Source organism: Perca flavescens, chromosome 21 (assembly GCF_004354835.1).
Source record: "Perca flavescens isolate YP-PL-M2 chromosome 21, PFLA_1.0, whole genome shotgun sequence".
In the NCBI taxonomy this organism is placed as follows: Eukaryota; Metazoa; Chordata; class Actinopteri; order Perciformes; family Percidae; genus Perca; species Perca flavescens.
In genome coordinates, this window is record NC_041351.1 from 14,867,407 (window position 1) to 14,885,034 (window position 17,628).

Sequence of the window (17,628 nt, forward strand, 5' to 3'; positions counted from 1 at the left end):
TTATGCAAAACAATACACACAGTGATTTGCAACACACTTTAATACATTAGACACAGAAGTATATCATGATGTCACTTCCTTGCAATTCCAAAGCATTGACTGTCATATTACCACACCTATGAGCCAATCTGTGAAACAGCCATCAGGTGCACAAACATATGATTGCTTAATTTTAGACACACTAGTCAGGTTTAAGGGCTATAAAAATGCAGCAGATGTGTATATATATATATATATATATATATATATATATATATATATATACTGTATATATATATATATTTTTTTATACTGTAATTGTAATCTGTACTGGATACAGTATTTTATGGTTTTCTGTTGTTTGCTGAGCTAACAGTGTTATGCACACTACTGTAGTAGCATGAAAACTGGGACATGTTTTGTTGTGATTTCCATGTTGAAATGGGTATATGGAGAGAAATAAATTATATTTTCCTCCTATTTTCCTATTTTCCTCCTCTGCAGCATTGGTCTTGTGTAGTGTGTGTGTGTGTGTGTGTGTGTGTGTGGACTTCTGCAGAGGCTGTTTAAGGGTTTGGACTTGGTTTTAGTGGTTTTAGGATGACATTTTTATCTTTATGTTGGGCTAAGGTTTGGGGTTTAGATATGTCAATGACATATGTAAAAAGTGTAAAAACCCAAACGTGTGTGAAAGGGGGTTTATCTGTACAATATTCACATTGCTGTATATGTTATAAGTCCTCTTCTAGGATCAGTATGTTTGGCACACTGTGCACTTGCTGCATTATTAAAAAAGCATTGGGTATATGTGGTAACACATGAAGATGAAAGCGAATTTTCAAACACATGTCCCCTTCCAGTTTGTTTCTCTCCCCCACCTCCTTCCTCTCCTTTATTCAAACTTCAGTTATGAGAACTTGGGTGCTAAGGTCACCTCAAGTCCCGGCATGTCTGCCAGTAATGTAAGACGCGATTTGAGACGGGGGATTTCAGCATCCCTGTGTGAGCAGAAACAGGGGAAGGAGCTGTGGATGTTTCAGTCAGAGAAATAAACGATGAGTAGACATACTGTAGCTTTCATGTTTCATTCATTACTATAACCAGGGGCGAACAGGAAGAGCATGAGATCAGGTGTGCATCTATATATGCTCTGTATCTGTTTGGAGTTCAAGTTGATGCATGTGCACTATGCTTTGGAGAAAACCGTGTTTTGTGTGCGCATGGATGAGCAGTGGTCAACAGAAGCTAAACCCCTGAGAGGAACGCTTGTGTGTATGTATGCGCTTTGCATGAGTGCACATTTGTGTGTGTGTGTGTGTGTCTCTGTGTGTGTGTGTGTGTTTGTGGATGCACACTTGCACATACAGTACATATGCACTGATCATTTATCTTATGTAAGATGCAAACCTTGATTCCTTTGTTTAATTAACTACCGAAGCATTCATCTAGAACAAATCTCCAACTGTCAGTTCTACAAAAAAAAATCCTCAGAGCAAAACTACAGCGTCACATTAAAAGTGATAGTATATAATCTTTCTTTTGAGCCTAAAAAACTCTTATTACACAGTTTACCTGTAGTGAAGAGTCTCTGGAGGCTGTTGGTATCAAAATAAATCCTATTCCACTTCAGTGCTGAACATTTAACTGCACTCTTTTATTATTTACCTCCTTAGTGTTCATACTAGTTAATATCAAATGAAGAAGTGGCTAAATATTTGCATCAGTTGAGACTGCTTTTTACACTTCATTTTCATTTGTGTTGCATGAGTAACTGCAGGGTATGGGATGTCAACATTAATCTTGTTATACCAATGAAACCTTACGTTTTCGGGTCATCTCGGGTAGTTGACTATTGAACTAATTCGAGTAAACTGCTTCAAACCTGCATAGTGAGTGGTGAGTGTGTCTCCAGGCTATTGGCTGTATCTGCAACTGACAGTGAGGCATCCTAAACTAAGATTGTGTCTAATACTGCTACAGTTCAGCCTTCATGTGTGTGTTGAAATAGATTTTTTGATTGTCTCCTCTCTACTCTGATCATTCCTATTTGTTTTGTCCAATTAAGCAGGTAAAGAACCAGATCATCCAAATTAAGTCTTTTACCAAACTATATGAGTACAATAGAAGTGTGAGGTGAATGGTTTTTCATTTGTGGTGCTTACAGTAATTAAAAATTAGTTGTTTTTTTAGATTGTTTTTAGAGATAGAGACGGACAGGCAGCATGAGGACAGAGCATATATATATATATATATATATACCCTAAACTCTTCAACAGCACTGTGTCTCCTTTATAATGGCTTCCATTGGAACTATCATACAGTTCCTCTGAAAACTTTTGACAGAGTGTTTTGTGGATTATGCAGAGTAACAGGGATAATGTTTCTGAAAAAAGTTGTTGCTATTGAATTTTTTATAAATCCTTCATACACATCTATTGTATTGGAGTGAATGCAGAAACCTCAAGGGATCTCATGAGCGATCAGCATGACTAGATTAACCTGACTCCACCAGATGGATTGCTTCGCATTTGCTCGGCATATCCATCTGGGAACTTTCCGTTGGAGAACTTTTGGGATAAGGGTGAAAATACTGGTTAGCTGATTGGATAAACCATCTGTCTATCACCTATGTTGGTGATAGACGGGCCAAATCAACCAATCAGATCCACGAAGCGTATGAAAATACAACCACAAGCCCGGCCCTGCTGCTGCAGGGAAAGCATGGCTCGTTAGCTCAGCAAGCAAGCAACATGTCGGTAAAGGATAAATAAAAATACTGGTTAGCTTATTGGATAAACCATCTGTCTATCACCACCTAACCCGCCTCAAAACCAACGCTGATTGGCCCGGTCGTTTGGCTAACGGCTCCAAATTTTCTCTATCTCAAGATGCCAGACTGATCTGCAAGTGGAAAACTGGAGCTCGCGAGATCAGGACGGTCTCACAAGGCTACGACTAGATAGCACAAGAGGTAAAAGCAAAGTGAGTTTTTTTGTGTTCTGGTTAAACCAATATCAATATGTGTGCATCAGCCTGATGGTGACAACACAACACACAGAGTGGTTGTTGTATAATACTCCTGTTAGTCATCTTTACCCTAAGAAGATATAAAGTAAAATAATCTATCTTCCAGTTCAATTAATCCTCTTAAGTGGAGGTACATATTTCCGAAATCACACATAACCTCAAATACTTCACTCTGACTGTTTCCAAGCCTTTTCCGTAAAGGAATATTTGATGTTTATTTTTGTAACAGTCATTTAGATTACAAGTCAGTTCTGGTGTTAAACCAATGCATGCAGAGGACCTTTTTCTGTTCCAGTTGCTCACAGTATCATTCAGAAGCTTTGTCTACTTTCATTGGCCCTGAGTACGCTGACATATCCGCCCTATGTTTCTCTTTACCACCTTACAGAAACCCAACTGTCGGCTTACAAATACATTTTCTGGGCAGAATGAGAGAAAACCAGTGTCAGCTAAAATTCAGCTGTAGCCGGTGTTTCGCTTGAGCTGTTATCTCCTACAGGGCCAGAGCAGCGTTGCTGGCGGTAACCTTGCAGCAAAACACGTTTCCTTTCTCAAGGGAGGAGGTACAAAAGAACATGTTTTACTTTAATGGCTCATGCATTCTTAAACAATGTGTCTTGTGCTAAGTGCAAGAGTCTCCGCATGTATTTGTATTTTTTATCTTATCTGTGTCCTGCAGTCCAGTTCAGCGATTTCAAAATGCGGGGAGCACAGTGGAGAAACCTTATATCCAGTGTTTACACCATGCACCAAGTGTTGTGTAAGGACTGTGTCCTTTGTATATTCACGTACTACATGAAAATGTACTTTGATTCTGTTGTCTTCTTCTTACCTTCTCAGTCATGTTTTTCTTCTTCTTCCTCTAGTGATCCTTGGTTCAGGATCATCAGTAAATCACTGCATGTTACTACTCAATTACTCAACTAATCAATTAGCGCAGTCGATTAGTCCAATATCCTGATGTTCACAAAGCCAGCACAGACCCACAATTGTACTGAACATGTTTTGGTGCCGTCAAGGTAACATGATATGTTGCTGCAAAGTGCTGTCCCATTCCTATGTATACCATTTCGAGCCCTTGCAGCCTCTCGCACTCAACCACTTACCAGGTGACCGCAGTTAAGTCTGTGAGGGTTTGCGGGGGGGGGCTTTGGGATTGGGCCTTGGTCTTATTTACCTGTGATGCACTCAGACAGCAGTGAAATGCCATTTTTGAAACCATTGTTTGTGCTAGTTCTAATCTTCTGACTCCCTGATGTATGTCAATGGGTACGTGAATTATTATAGAAATCACTTTTCAATATAATTCAATATCCACTGGCTCCTCGAAATGTAATAAAGTCTTTTAAAATGACTCTGACTTTTATCTTTTAGCCTCTGGGTATCTTATCTTTACCCGTCCTCACCCTGTCTTTCCAAGCAGCTTTTCTCAAGGATGTGACAAGGTCTGTGCGGTGTAGCGATTAAGATATTAGCATGCTGCAGCATATTGGGATAAGGTTCGGGAAATGAATAGTGGACAGAAATCACCAACTGTCTTCAGGCCTTGGGGAAAGAATCATGACCTTCCCCTCGTTTAGCTGAACCACGGGATTTTTACCTTGAAACATTAACAGAGAAATGTGCTATATGAGCACCTCTCGAAGGTCAGCTGAGGCAAACATTCACTGCAGGCTAAAATCTGAAAATGTCCTCAGGCGATCAGCACACTGTGGTTAAACTTAGAAACGGCTGTTTTTGAAATGAGACAGCAAGAACGCCTGGGGAAACACAAAATGAAGATACTGATTAGATAAGTCAGTGTCTATACATAATAAAAATACAGAAGGGCCTTACTCAGGTTAATGAATGTTATTAGTAAATATATAATGACGTATAACTTACACACATGAAAAAACAGAGGAAGCCCCCACCAAAAAAAGAGTAAGTGCTCCTGACGCACAGCCAGGCTCACTGTTGTCCATAAAAAAAGGACTGAATCCCCCCTCAGTCCAAAAAGTCCAAAAGCCTTTAGTGTGTTGTCGCGACATAAATAAAGACATTTGTGTGATTGTTTGACCCTATTTTACCGTTGAAGATATGTACTTTAATGACTGTTGATCGAGTTGTGAGGTGAATTCATTTCCTTTCTTGTGTTTCAGATTGACCTCAGAGTCTGACCTCATCGTCTGTTTTCAGTGGAACCAATTATAGTTAAACTCTCATTTTTCCTGGGGTGTGACTGGGTCTGACCCATTCTTATTTTACTAGGCTCTATCGTACCAACGTGTTGGTGAAGGAATATTTATATTCAAGACAGAAGTTGAGTGAAACTCATGAATTATTTTGCTGATTGTTTCATCCAGTTGACTTCAAAATGTCACAGTCTGGCTTTGTGTCCAGATGCCCTCAGACCTTTTGTGAAGACTGGACAGTAATCTATCTTAAGATTTTGCTTGCAAAATGTTCTTTACTTGTAGATACTCCATGGGTAAATATTGAATTTAGAAAGACTGCTTTTCAGTACGTATCAGTCATCATTTTATATATGGAGCGTATAACAAAGAACATCTCATCCCACTGGCTGATTCAAATCTTTTAACTGACTTTTGGAAAGATTTGAAGAGATGGCTGACTTCTACTTCTTCTTCTCCTCCGGGAAAACACGTCTGCGTTGCATTGTGGTTTTACGGGAGTAAAATGTAGGGTACATCATATGCACACTCAAATTAGCAGTGCATTGTGGATATTTTATAGTGGACTATATAGTGAATGACATTTACCACAGAGAATTCAAACATCACTACAAAATGGCTATATAGTGCACTATTTCTGTGATAGGGAACAGTTTTGAACACAGCTGTCACATAGTTGAATTGAATGTAGAAAGGAAGCTGCATATGTGATGCTCACTCTCACTGGCAAGTAAAATCCCTGACCCTGCTTACATAAAACACACGTACAAATACACTGCATATATCGACAATATTAGAAGAGTAGTTTTAGGTTTAGATTAGGCAGAAAACAATTGCAAGTCCTAGCAAGTGTAGGAATATGTGAGTGTTCTGTTCATACACGTACAGTAAAAAGAGACACAAGCTAAAGTCCCCCAAGTTCAAAAAAAAATCAATCCAATTATCCTGCTCATAAAACATCCTCAAAGGTTTGCCGCTGCTTTTCAGTGTTCATTGGCATTTTCTTGTGAGGTTTATGCAGATTGCAGAGCAAATGTAAGTGAGCATTTTTATCACGTTAATACAGATTTGTATTTATTAGCGGCCCAAATCAAGGACAGTCTCGACAAGCGCACTAGTTTTTTTGTAGTCACTGTTGATTAAATCATCTAGTAACCAAATCAATCCAGCGATCAAATCTAAAAATTCCCCCAATTGATGGAGCACAAGGTTGTATAAGAAACCACAGGCCTCCACAGAACACACAATCTGATTAAGTCCCTCCCAAACACAATTTGTCCACTGTTAATCAAAATGAATGTAACCTGCCTCCACACACTGTTTCAACAGCATGATGGTAAGGATGCAGAGCGCCATAGTTACGTTACGTTTACCTCAATACAAACACATATCCCTGCTGTCAGCGCAGCGTTTAGGTGTCAATATCTCCTCATTTCCATTTTTTCTATTTTAGACTTGAGGCTCTCTGGAGCAGTTTACGAAGACAGAGACAGGCAGGAGGTCTGCTCGGGATTATGTGACTACTGATCGGAAAAAATGGCAAGCATGTTGTTTTAGGGATATATGCTAGATTTTAGTTGTAGGATTGTGCCTTTAGCCACCCAGTTACCTTAAGAAGAAATGTCATGGCTCTGACTAGACAGTTAACATGTTATACTGTCACTGAGGGACATCAATGTGTCAACAGCGGTAATGGGATTCATTCTAAAAGGTGAAATTCAGTCATGTATTTGCTGTGTGTGTTTGTGTGAGAGTGTGCGTGCGTGCGTGCGTGCGTGCGTGCGTGCGTGCGTGCGTGAAAGTCACTGACTTGTATCTGACGTTCTTGTCATAATGTTGATGACACACTTGCCAATCACAGGTAATGACACCACAGGAAGAAGTCAGTCAGCGAATACCCGGAGTCTCGACTGTCACAGATTTTACTGACACTGCTGAGCTGTGAAGAACTCTGAACCTGAGGAATGGAATTACCTCGCTGAGTTGTGGACGATGCAATGAAACATAAGGTGAGAGCACAGACCAATAATTGCTACTTTATATTCACAGTCAAAAGAGAACAAAATCTGTTTCCCCCTTGCTCTCATTGTACAGCTCTTTATACAACTCACACTCACTGTGAACGACATGTATTTATCAGTGTGCAAAAGGTGCTGAGCTGCAGGCTTATTTTATGCATTTGTAAATACATAGTTCTGTAGTGGGCTTTACCACAGATTAGCATGCTAAGGATTGTTATAAAAATTGCAGTGAGCCCGGCTGTGGTTAAACTTTATTTGCTCATACCAGTCGCTATGTATACTTAGCCATAGCAATCCTCTCCAATCGGTCCCAAAACGCCCCAGTTAGATAGTAAATGCTAACCAAGCAGGCCTGCCCTTTTGCACGGTCCAAATTTTCTTCCAAACTTGCCATTTTCAGCGTGTGACTTGCTAGCTCGGAGTTTGTTGTTGTCTTTCAAAGCGAACACAAGCAAACACACAGAGAGAGGAAGGTGAGGGGCATCCGGCGCAAAAGCCACACACCAGATGTCAGGCAATTATCCTGGAAATGCACTTCTGTTGATCCACACCAGAGTTTATGTTAATCCTTACATTTGTGTTTTTGGAAAGGCTTAAAAAATGTACACCACATTTCAAACTTTTCAAATGGCAAGCATTGCTCTTACTTCCGCTCCATGCACGTCACCACTTCTGCATATTGAGAAACCCAAAACTAAACAGGCCTGCCGTGCCCAGTTATGGCTGCTGATTAGAAAATCTCATAGGAGACTGTCAAGTGCAACTGTTCAACTTGATGATGATGTTTGTTTATGTTTCACACTTCATTTAAGGTCACTAGCTGCAGATAGTGATGGAACAAATAAAACGGGCACCCACTCTTCTTCTCAGGATATTGTTACATACTGCAGCATTTCCTGAATCCAGACCATGTAAACTGAACAAACGCCTCTGTGGCCAAAGTAATTGTTTGCTTGTTTTCTATATGCAGTCTGAACCCACTTCTCCTCTTATAGCTATGCAATAGCTTTGACCAAATAGGTTTTAAAATCTCAGCTTTTTGTTTACAATAGTTCAAAAGGTCACCCTTGGAGAAAAAAAAAATCAAACAACCAACTTTATGGTGGAATATTGATTTGTCATGGGAATGATATTCTGAGGAGCAATTTCATCCGCTTGTTTCCCCTCTGTGGTAAATTAGAGCGTGGCAAGTCTTATCAAGTGCATTTCAGGACACGAGACTCATTGTGAATACTGATGATAGAGAGGTGGAACATCTCCGCCCCAAACCTGGAGCTGAGTCAGTTAAAGGGTAAATCCAGTTAATGGAGGAAATCTTTCCTAACCAAATAGTCAGTGCTTGCTCAGTCTGGTCCGTGTTAATGTCCAAGATACAGCATATGTATCATAGTTGCCAGTCAATTATAATATTTCTCGATCTGTTTCTGTGCTTGGCTCAACCAAATGTGACTATCTATTTAGATAACAATGCATTTTTTTTTATTTCTGCTATTGACATCTGGAAATATGTTTATTAGAATAGCCAAAAATACAGTACATACCATGCATATATGCTCATGGCTGTGAAAGTGCAAAACGATGTGCTGCAAGCATCTTATAATCAATGTGTGGGCGACAATCTGTATAATATACATAAATGTATGACTGGAGAGTGGAAATTTTCCTTTAAAGTAAATCAGTGCAGTCTTTTGTGTCAGGTAAAATCTCATTTAAACAAGCAGCACAACACCAAACTCAAGTTTACTTTCACGCCTCCAGGATGATGGAAGGGGTTATGAAAGAACAGCTGATTCAATTCATAGAATTGCACTACAATTTATAAGTTGTACCTTTAATATGTGCTGTAGGTCACTGCCAACCATTTTCTGCTTATCCTGATTGCACAAACCTGCTTCTCTGAAACAATTACCTTACAGTTCAAAAGAGCCAGATGGCAAAGAACCACTCTCTGGAAAAGCGTTTTGTACAAAACTTTTTTTACTCTAACGACGTCTCAGCTGCCATATTGTCTTGTTATAAACTCACATGAGCATACGATGCATGCAGCTTTTTTTCTCAAGGGCATGTTAACATATAAGCCACTCTTCTCTTCCGCTGATAATAACCACGACGCACTGTGCTGAAGCAACACAAGGACCAGAAAGATTTTAATCAAATTCTGGTGTAAGCAGATCACTCGTCCCAATTTACTGCCACTGGATATTAGACATTGTAACAAAAGGTTACTGAAGCTCCCTGAGGACATCATTTTAATGCTTGTTTAAGTTTTATTGAGTCCATTGTAATAACAGACTTGGTTTAAACTCAACAGCCTATATAGGGTGAACAGAAGGACGAACGTTATAGCTGCCCCACCCATATTCTGTGCTTTATAGCTTTTGTATTTGCTGTGGCGCCTTTGTGATTAATGTGCTTAAGTATATCAATAACTCCATTAGTGGTGTCTATAAAAAGAGGTCACCCTGCCCTGCTTTGGTTTTCATAAAAACAAAATGTGATTAAACCAAAAGTAAAATAATTCTGGATATTGTGCCCACAAGTAATTTTGTCACAAATGTTTCTTAACGCCAGAGGACAGGACACATTTAAGATTTGCTTTCTAACCACAGATGGCCATCTCCCTCACCAACTGGGGACTAATGGTATTCCCTCAAGTACAAGTCTCGTCACTGCATTAGCTGCTTTAGCATGTCCCCCCCTCCGCACTGCTGGCAGTCTAGTCACAGATGGCCAGTGCAAGTGCACAGGAGGATTATGTGAACAACACGAAGCAGAGAACGAGCCAAGAATTACAAATTTAATTTAATTCTAAACTCAAAAATAGTCACAAAATGTGCCCTGGGGATAAATGTCACTTTTGTTCTCTTTGAGTGTGACAATTATTATTATTATTTAATGAAAAGAAGGCATTTACTCAATTTTCAGGATGGAACTTTTCAATTGGGCAGAGTGAGTAACAAATAATAAATTGTATGTGCCAAGCGGGAATCACAGTATTAGCCGGAGTGGACGACAGATACAGTGAATGCTGTCGTGAGTGAGTGTATCCCAGAGGGTTTCGCTGGGTATATAATGCCGCAGAGCTAATTGATTTGAGCTGCTCCCCATTGATTGGGATACTGGAGCATGTGTAATAAAGTTGAGACGTCACTGCCATTGCTGTGTGAGAGAGAGACGTTAGGTAAAGGCTCAAAAGGAGTGTACATAGACCCCACACACACACACACACAACACACACACACACACACACACACACACACACACACATCTTCTTAAATGTCTTAATTGTTGTACAAAGGAGTTATAGAATATCAAGCCTGACGTTTGTGTGCCTGATGAGAAATAAATCAATGGCTATCACTGCTGTGTTGCCGACTATTGCCCTGATTAGCAAATAATCTGCTTCGTCAAGTTGGATGGAAAGGTCAGTACCCATGGTACAAATGAGTCACTTTCCTGCCTTACCAATTTGTCCCCAAACCATGCAGTGATTAACCTCACCCAGAGGCTGTAAAGCTGCCTGGCAGGAGTTGTATAAGAAATAAGGTTCAGGGCACAGATGCAGCTTCTACACAACTTGCGTCCTGGCTAGGGCTGCCTCAATTTCCCAGAAGACAGACTGGCATTGCAGCCAGTTTTTTTTGCAGCCTGTTTTTTCTTGAAACTGACCAATGTGCGAGACAGCATTTTATTGGTCATTATTCTGCTGCACTGATAGCAAATCTGTTCAGAGTTTCCAGTTTGGCAGTCAAACGCTTGTAGTCATGACAAGTATTGTGTCCAGAAATCCTCAGCGTGTAACTGTTTGGCCTAAATACTACTTTTTGGTTGGTCTTCCACTGGAGCGGTTGTGGTTAAGGGCCTTAAGGGCGTGGTAATGAGGGAGGGACAAGTGCTGTTCTTTCACTTTACCCACCCAGATTTTATCCTGCCAGTCTGGGGATTGAACCAGCAACCTCCTGGTCGCTTCCTTTAAGTCCCTAGGCCACCGCTGCCAATTTGATAAAATAGAATTTAAAAGACTTTAACGTTTTTGATTAAAACATATTATGTGAGCTGTGACACCTAGAATATGTTGCAGTTATTGAAGGGTATAAAAAACTAGTTAGCAAGCGAGCAGATAAGTTGTAAGTTAGCGGATAAATGGTTGAAATAGTTGTCCAACAGTTAATGACAAATTAAATAGATTGCTAAAGGTATAAACAGTTGAAAAATATAGCTGAAATGAATGGATACAGTATTTAAATATCTTAAAGCAACAGTTCACCCCACAATCAAAAATACATATAATTTCTCTAGTTCCTACGTGAAACTGCTCACAGCCAGGTCTGTGGATCAGCTTGAGACACCGGGTCATGATTTCTGGAGACACGTGTTGTTGAGTTTTTGCAGAGTCCCATTATATTGGAGAAAAGGCAGAAATCTAGATGGCCAATATCTCCAACACTGGGAAACTCACGCCAAAACAGTCTACACTGATAAATAGCACTACAGATAAGAGGAAAAATATGCATCTTTGATTTTGAGGTGAACTTTCCTTTTAAATTAAGTTTAGATTAGTTTAAATGGTTAGTTAACGGTAATTTAGAGAAAGGTTAGCTTAAAGTAGTACGAACAGTTGAAATTATTAGCCAAATGTAATGGATAAATGGTTACCACTCCAGGTAAAGTATAGTAGTAAGAATGCAGCCAAAAGAATGACATTGGTAGTTCAGTTGTAAGAAAAACATTTTGTAATATTTAGCTACTATTATATCCACGGTTATATCATTAATAGTTAAATAACACCCAGTTTAAAATCAATTCAAATGACAGGTGGCGTCCATGAAGGTGTTCATCTGACAGGGCTGTTGGGGTACCTGACAAAAAAGGTTGGAACCCACTGGCTTGTAAAAGTTATACCTGCCTTCAAACTGAACAGTGTAGCTGCACGTCAAAACATACAGTACATTTCCCTTGAGAAAGCACTTACTTGCAAGCCTCCTCAATCTGAAGAGTCACAGTAGCAGCCGCCGTCTTATCTTAGCTCTTTTTGGACTACAATCCTAGCATCTGGGTATAATAAAAGGCAGAAGTTTGAAAAAAAAAAGAGGTGTTTTTTTTTTGTGTGTTTTTGGTATTTGAATGCCTCTCGTTTGCAGATGTCTGTGTGCACGATTATTACCCTTTTTGCCTTCCAATTGAAAGAATGATTAGCTGACATCTCATGTGTCACGGAGAAAGACATTCTGTCTAAAAGTTGTGAGAATGATGGAAAAGAAGAGTGCTCAGAAGAATTGTGTCCCAGAAAATATGTAAATGTTCTGAAAATATGTAAATGTTCTGAGACATGAACAAGTCTTCATTCTCGAGCCTCTCTTTGAAGATTACTAAATTATCCCACATGGTATTTACTGAATGTGTTACTTAGGTAATCCAGAGAGGGAAGATGAATGATTGTATATGATGAAGACTTCGAAATGTATGAGCAAGGCAAGGCCTTTTGGGAAATCAAAGGTTTTAGTTTTAGTTGGCCAAAGGTGTCAAGTGGTGGAGCTGCATTTTCTTTTTTTTTACGTATCAAAAACAGGAAAATGATGGCTTTATCACTCACTGGAGGTCTCACCTGAATCAAGGCTTGAAGCAGAGCTGGTGTGTGGGGAGAGTGACAGAAGAGAGTGTGATTTTATTCAATGAATGATGAATAACATGAGTCTACAGCATTTTACAAATAATCAAAAGAAGACGATACACGCCTCTTTTCTGTGACCATATTTTAAAGTTTCACATCACATTTCAATCACTTATTCAAAGCAGTAGCCACAACTCCTGAGGTGCATACTGTATCTGCTAATGTGCGCTGAGTGATTTTTTATTGACAGTGGTAGGATTAGACAGCAGTTTTTGAAAAAGTATTGGTGGGAAAACCCTATTAGGATGCCAAGACAGGGCATGTAATATGATTCTGCCACTCTGTAATGGAGTGACAGGGCTGGCACATGTTGAGCTCTCACTCTGAGCAGATTTCAATCATGGTCATCCTGGGAAGCATCATAATAAGCATACAACACCCTCCCCTGCTGGTTAGATGATTGGGAGAGAATGGATAGTACCTTTTTATGACATAGGATTCATTGTACCGTTTCTACAGTTAAACAATATATGTACAATAATTAGCAGAGAAGGCATTTCTTAAAATATCCATGATTGACTAATAATCGACACATGCTGCAATGATTACTTCATAAATCAATTAGTAGCACAAAAAAATGAAGAAAAAAATACACAGAAATAATTAATTTCTGTTTTGACAGCCCATTAATGATTAAAGTGTTTGAGTGTTAAACTCTTAGTAAATAAAACATACCAGTAAGTATTATTTGACTTGTTGCTTTTTTACTCATGAATATTCAAACCTGCATTAACTGATTTTTTTGGCCACCTAGGGGCAGCAGAAAAAAACTGTAAACACAACACTGAAATATTATCAATTTATAAAGCTGGCAAACTTGTTAGCAAACAGTTCCCTATTTACACATCCAGCAGATATGGAGCAACATTAGCATTCATTTGGAGTCGCATTAGTAGCGACCTGCTGAAAGTCAGCCCAGTAATTACTCTTCTTTTAGTTCTGTTTTTGGTCTCCACCAACTCCACCGAGGAATATCTGGCTCTTTTAGCTGCTAAATTCTCCATGTTGCTGACCAGGTTGTGTACAGTGGGTTTTTAGAGATTTGTCACTAAAAACAGCTGCCTGCGGCTGTAAACGATGCTAATGAAAGCGGTGAGAGTGAACCGAAACATTAAAGTCGCTGGCCCGAAAACCAAAACAATAAACTGAAAGATGCTGAAATGCTCCTTAGAGCTGAGGTTAACTGCTGAGGCAAGTGATTATTGTCTGTGGGTTCGTTGCTATGAGCGACCCAATTCACATTACATGCGGTCATGTGATCCATTGTTAATATAAAATAATTATTATAGCCACTTTAATGTTATTGTAAAAGTGGTAAGATTCTGAACTAGATTTAGAATAAAGTGAGACTGCTGCTGAAATGAATTAAATATGAAGTTTTGTAAATAACTTAAGTCATAATGCTGTTGACAATGTGAGATTGCATTTAGTGTATGCGGTAAAAGTGAAAAAGCTGAGAAAATAGCTCAAATTATTAATTGAAAATGATATCTTCTTTTTGGTCAAAATGTGCCATATTCTTGCACTCCTCAGTCTGAAAGGTAACAACAGAAATAAAGAGCACTTGAATTGATGTATGGTGACTCACAGAGAATATAAAGAAAGAAAAGCAATTGAGATTCTGCAGGGGAGAGCTGAGCACTATTTACCTAGGCTGCCCAGAGCGAGCCTGTGGGCACAACACAGCTGACACCACACAAAGTAAATTATGCCTGCTTCGATCTCTCATGGTGATCAAAAGGAAACTTAAAAAAATCTCATTCTCTCATAAAAGTTTTGTTTTAAAGTATTGTTGTACACTGTGATATTTGTAATTTTTCTGATGTGTGAACAAAAGAAGTGGTGTGCATTTACAGTGAGAGAGTGTCCAGGGTAACTCCCACTCCAGCTTGTTCAGTAGTTTGATGGTTGCTTAAATCAGTGAGAGTTAACTCACTTTACACTTTCAAAGTGATATGAGCTCATAGATGCACATTTATTGATAGCTGCCACTACCTGTAAATGGCTGTATCCATGTCAAGAGGTGTATCCAACCGAACTGAATCCTCACATACCAGATGATCTCTCAAAACACACCATCGAAGCTAATGGCGCTGTGCTTTAGAGAAGCGACAGTTTCTTTGCTCATTGACTATGGATGAGCATCTGGTCAATGTGGATGTGTGATGTGATCACTGGGCTCCCTCTGTGAGCGCCTCACTTTGTTTCCCTGTGCACACATAAACATGCAGACATACAGAACCCACCGAGTCACGCTCTGCACACACATCTGCCTCTATGGTGGCATACAAATGTAACTTTGGACTATACCTGGCAATGACTCAAACTCTTATAAAGGTGAAGGAGCCTAGCTAGTGCAATTGTAAACAGAGATCACACTTCTAATTAATGGTTTTGGATTGTTAATTGGATTGTTTGATGCACTTCATACAGTACATCCATCATCATCAATAATCCAATAATATAATAAATGACAAAATGACAAATATGTCATAATTATTTTTCACATTTTGGAGATCAGTGGTGGAGCAGGGATTCAGATCAGTAAAAGTAGCAATACCACACTAAAAATACTTTACTAGTAAAAGTCCTGCATTTGAAATTTTCTTCAGCTAAAGTACACACATATTATCTTTAAAATGTACTTTAAGAATGAAAAGTAAAACTTTTTTTCAGCAGAGTGAGAGCTGTCAGTGTTAATATTAATGGACCATTATTATTGATGCGTGTTATTGTTACATTTGGCTAGTTCTATAACAGCATCATATTTCAAAAACTTAACATTTGTAGCATAAAATGGAAGAGCTTAAGTAAAGTACAAGTACCTCAAAATTGGACTTAAGTACAGTACTTCAGAAAATTTACTTCAGATTATATGCATTGCTTATGAAACTGCTCTATAATGAGTTTATGTTCATGTAAAGTTTCCAGATGAGTTTGTGTTGTGTTGTGTCATCTGTTGCAACCTTCTATTCTTAGTTAGCTCAAATGTAGTTTTTACAGATATTACTTCCCTTTTGGTGCAGAAGAAAATATGCAAGGACACTCTAATGTTTAACTCTAAAAATCTCAAAATGTATTTTATTGTTAAGGACTCTTGGTTTTGGTTTGGTTGGATCTCATCCATTTTTAATAAGATAGTATGGCCTGATTCAGACATGAAATTAGTCCAGGCTTACAAACATAGCATGTTTATTCTATTCTATATATGTAATGACCTTTATTTCACCAAGGAAGTGCAACTGAGGTGAAAATTAGACTAATCCATTTCCCAAAACACAATTTACTGACACAGGAACAGATTTTCCTTTACAGTTGAATCCATCATTATCCAGTATTATGTATGTGTGAACAATTGTCTGTGATTTATTCTCCCCCCCCCCAACATCATTTATCTGAGTTAATTTTATCTTAAGCTGGACAGAGGTCATTTTGCACTGTCAACGAGTTACATAATAAAATTTCTGTTTTACGCCATTCTTTGCAGTAGGACTAATTATCTCTGGATATCCTCAGATGTGTAATGTCTGGAAAATCAACCTCCGCTGGAGCACTTCTATCTTGATAGCCACAATCGGCATGACTTATATATATAATAATTAGCTGAAGCTGCAGCCCGAGTAAGGCTTAGGGCTTTGATTTTAGCAGAGGAAGGAATAGAGTAGCCTACATTAATCTACCAGCCAGGGTTTAAATGCAATAGGATTTTGTCTGTGTTTGCTTTAATCTGAACTCTTGCCCTCCTAAACTTTGCTTCAAAATAGAAACAACTCACATTTAAGGTTTTAATATTTGATGAATGTTGGTTTAACCATCGCAGCAGGTGACACATGATCTGTTGGTGCATTTTGCAGACTGAAACCACAGGGTGTTGAAATGCTGAACTATGTAAAAAGAATAATTATCTCCCAGACACACTTGTGATTTCAAATAATTTATTATTTAGCAGTTGCAATATTAAGTTGTATCTTATATTAGCAATAATACACGTGTCCCCTGATGTCAGCAACCCTGCATTCCCAAATATTAGTTTTTTTTTACATTTTAATAAATCAGTTCATGATAAAAGAGTCCAAAATTGCACCCATGCGTATAACAGGCCAATGCAAACCCTGCACACAGGTAAAAAATAGATTAAATTGTACAGTAGTAAACATAAAAATCAAGTGAGCATTCAAATAAAGAAATGTCCAGTACAAGTGATAAAAACATACAGTGTATCAACCTGACTGACGTTTTTGTGAGTCTATTTTACCCATTTCAGGTTGATTGACCATTGGCTAAGCCCCGTCTGCCGTAGTTACTGTTGCTATGCCTGTCAAGCTTTCATTCTCGCACGGCACATTTGCAGTTTTCAATGACAGTGGCAGAGTTACTACTCTAAATTCTTAGTTATATTCGAAAACAATGGGTGCTTAACTTCACAGAGGTAGACAAAAGCAGGTTTCTCATTTCTAGCAGGCAACCAATGATTTTGCCAACTGTACCAGAGACTGTATAAAATATGGACATAGTTCCTGTGACATTACCCATAGGTTTCAGAAGAGCCCAAATTAAGCTCAAAGTGGGCAACTCCCGGTGGTTCTGGCCGTCGCCTTCTTGGCAGTGCCTGACATCGGTCCCGGCTAACCAAAAATGGGCAAAGAGGTGGAGTGTGGATGGAGCCGAGGAGGGCCAAATGAAGCCTACAGTCTCCCGTGGTGGTCGCCTGTAACTTAAAGCAGCCTTTTGCAGCAAGCCTCAAGTACCCATTCAA

The 17,628-nt window shown here is 39.0% G+C and overlaps 1 long non-coding RNA gene across 3 annotated transcripts in view; it reads left to right on the plus strand.

The window, feature by feature from the left end:
• Positions 1-17,628, plus strand: part of LOC114548701 (uncharacterized) — a 37,353-nt gene that overhangs the window by 14,469 nt on the left and 5,256 nt on the right. For all 3 annotated transcript variants that reach the window (XR_003691391.1, XR_003691392.1, XR_003691390.1), the window contains exon 3: positions 7,042-7,189. This is a non-coding gene — a long non-coding RNA (uncharacterized LOC114548701). The remainder of the gene's footprint in view (positions 1-7,041; positions 7,190-17,628) is intronic.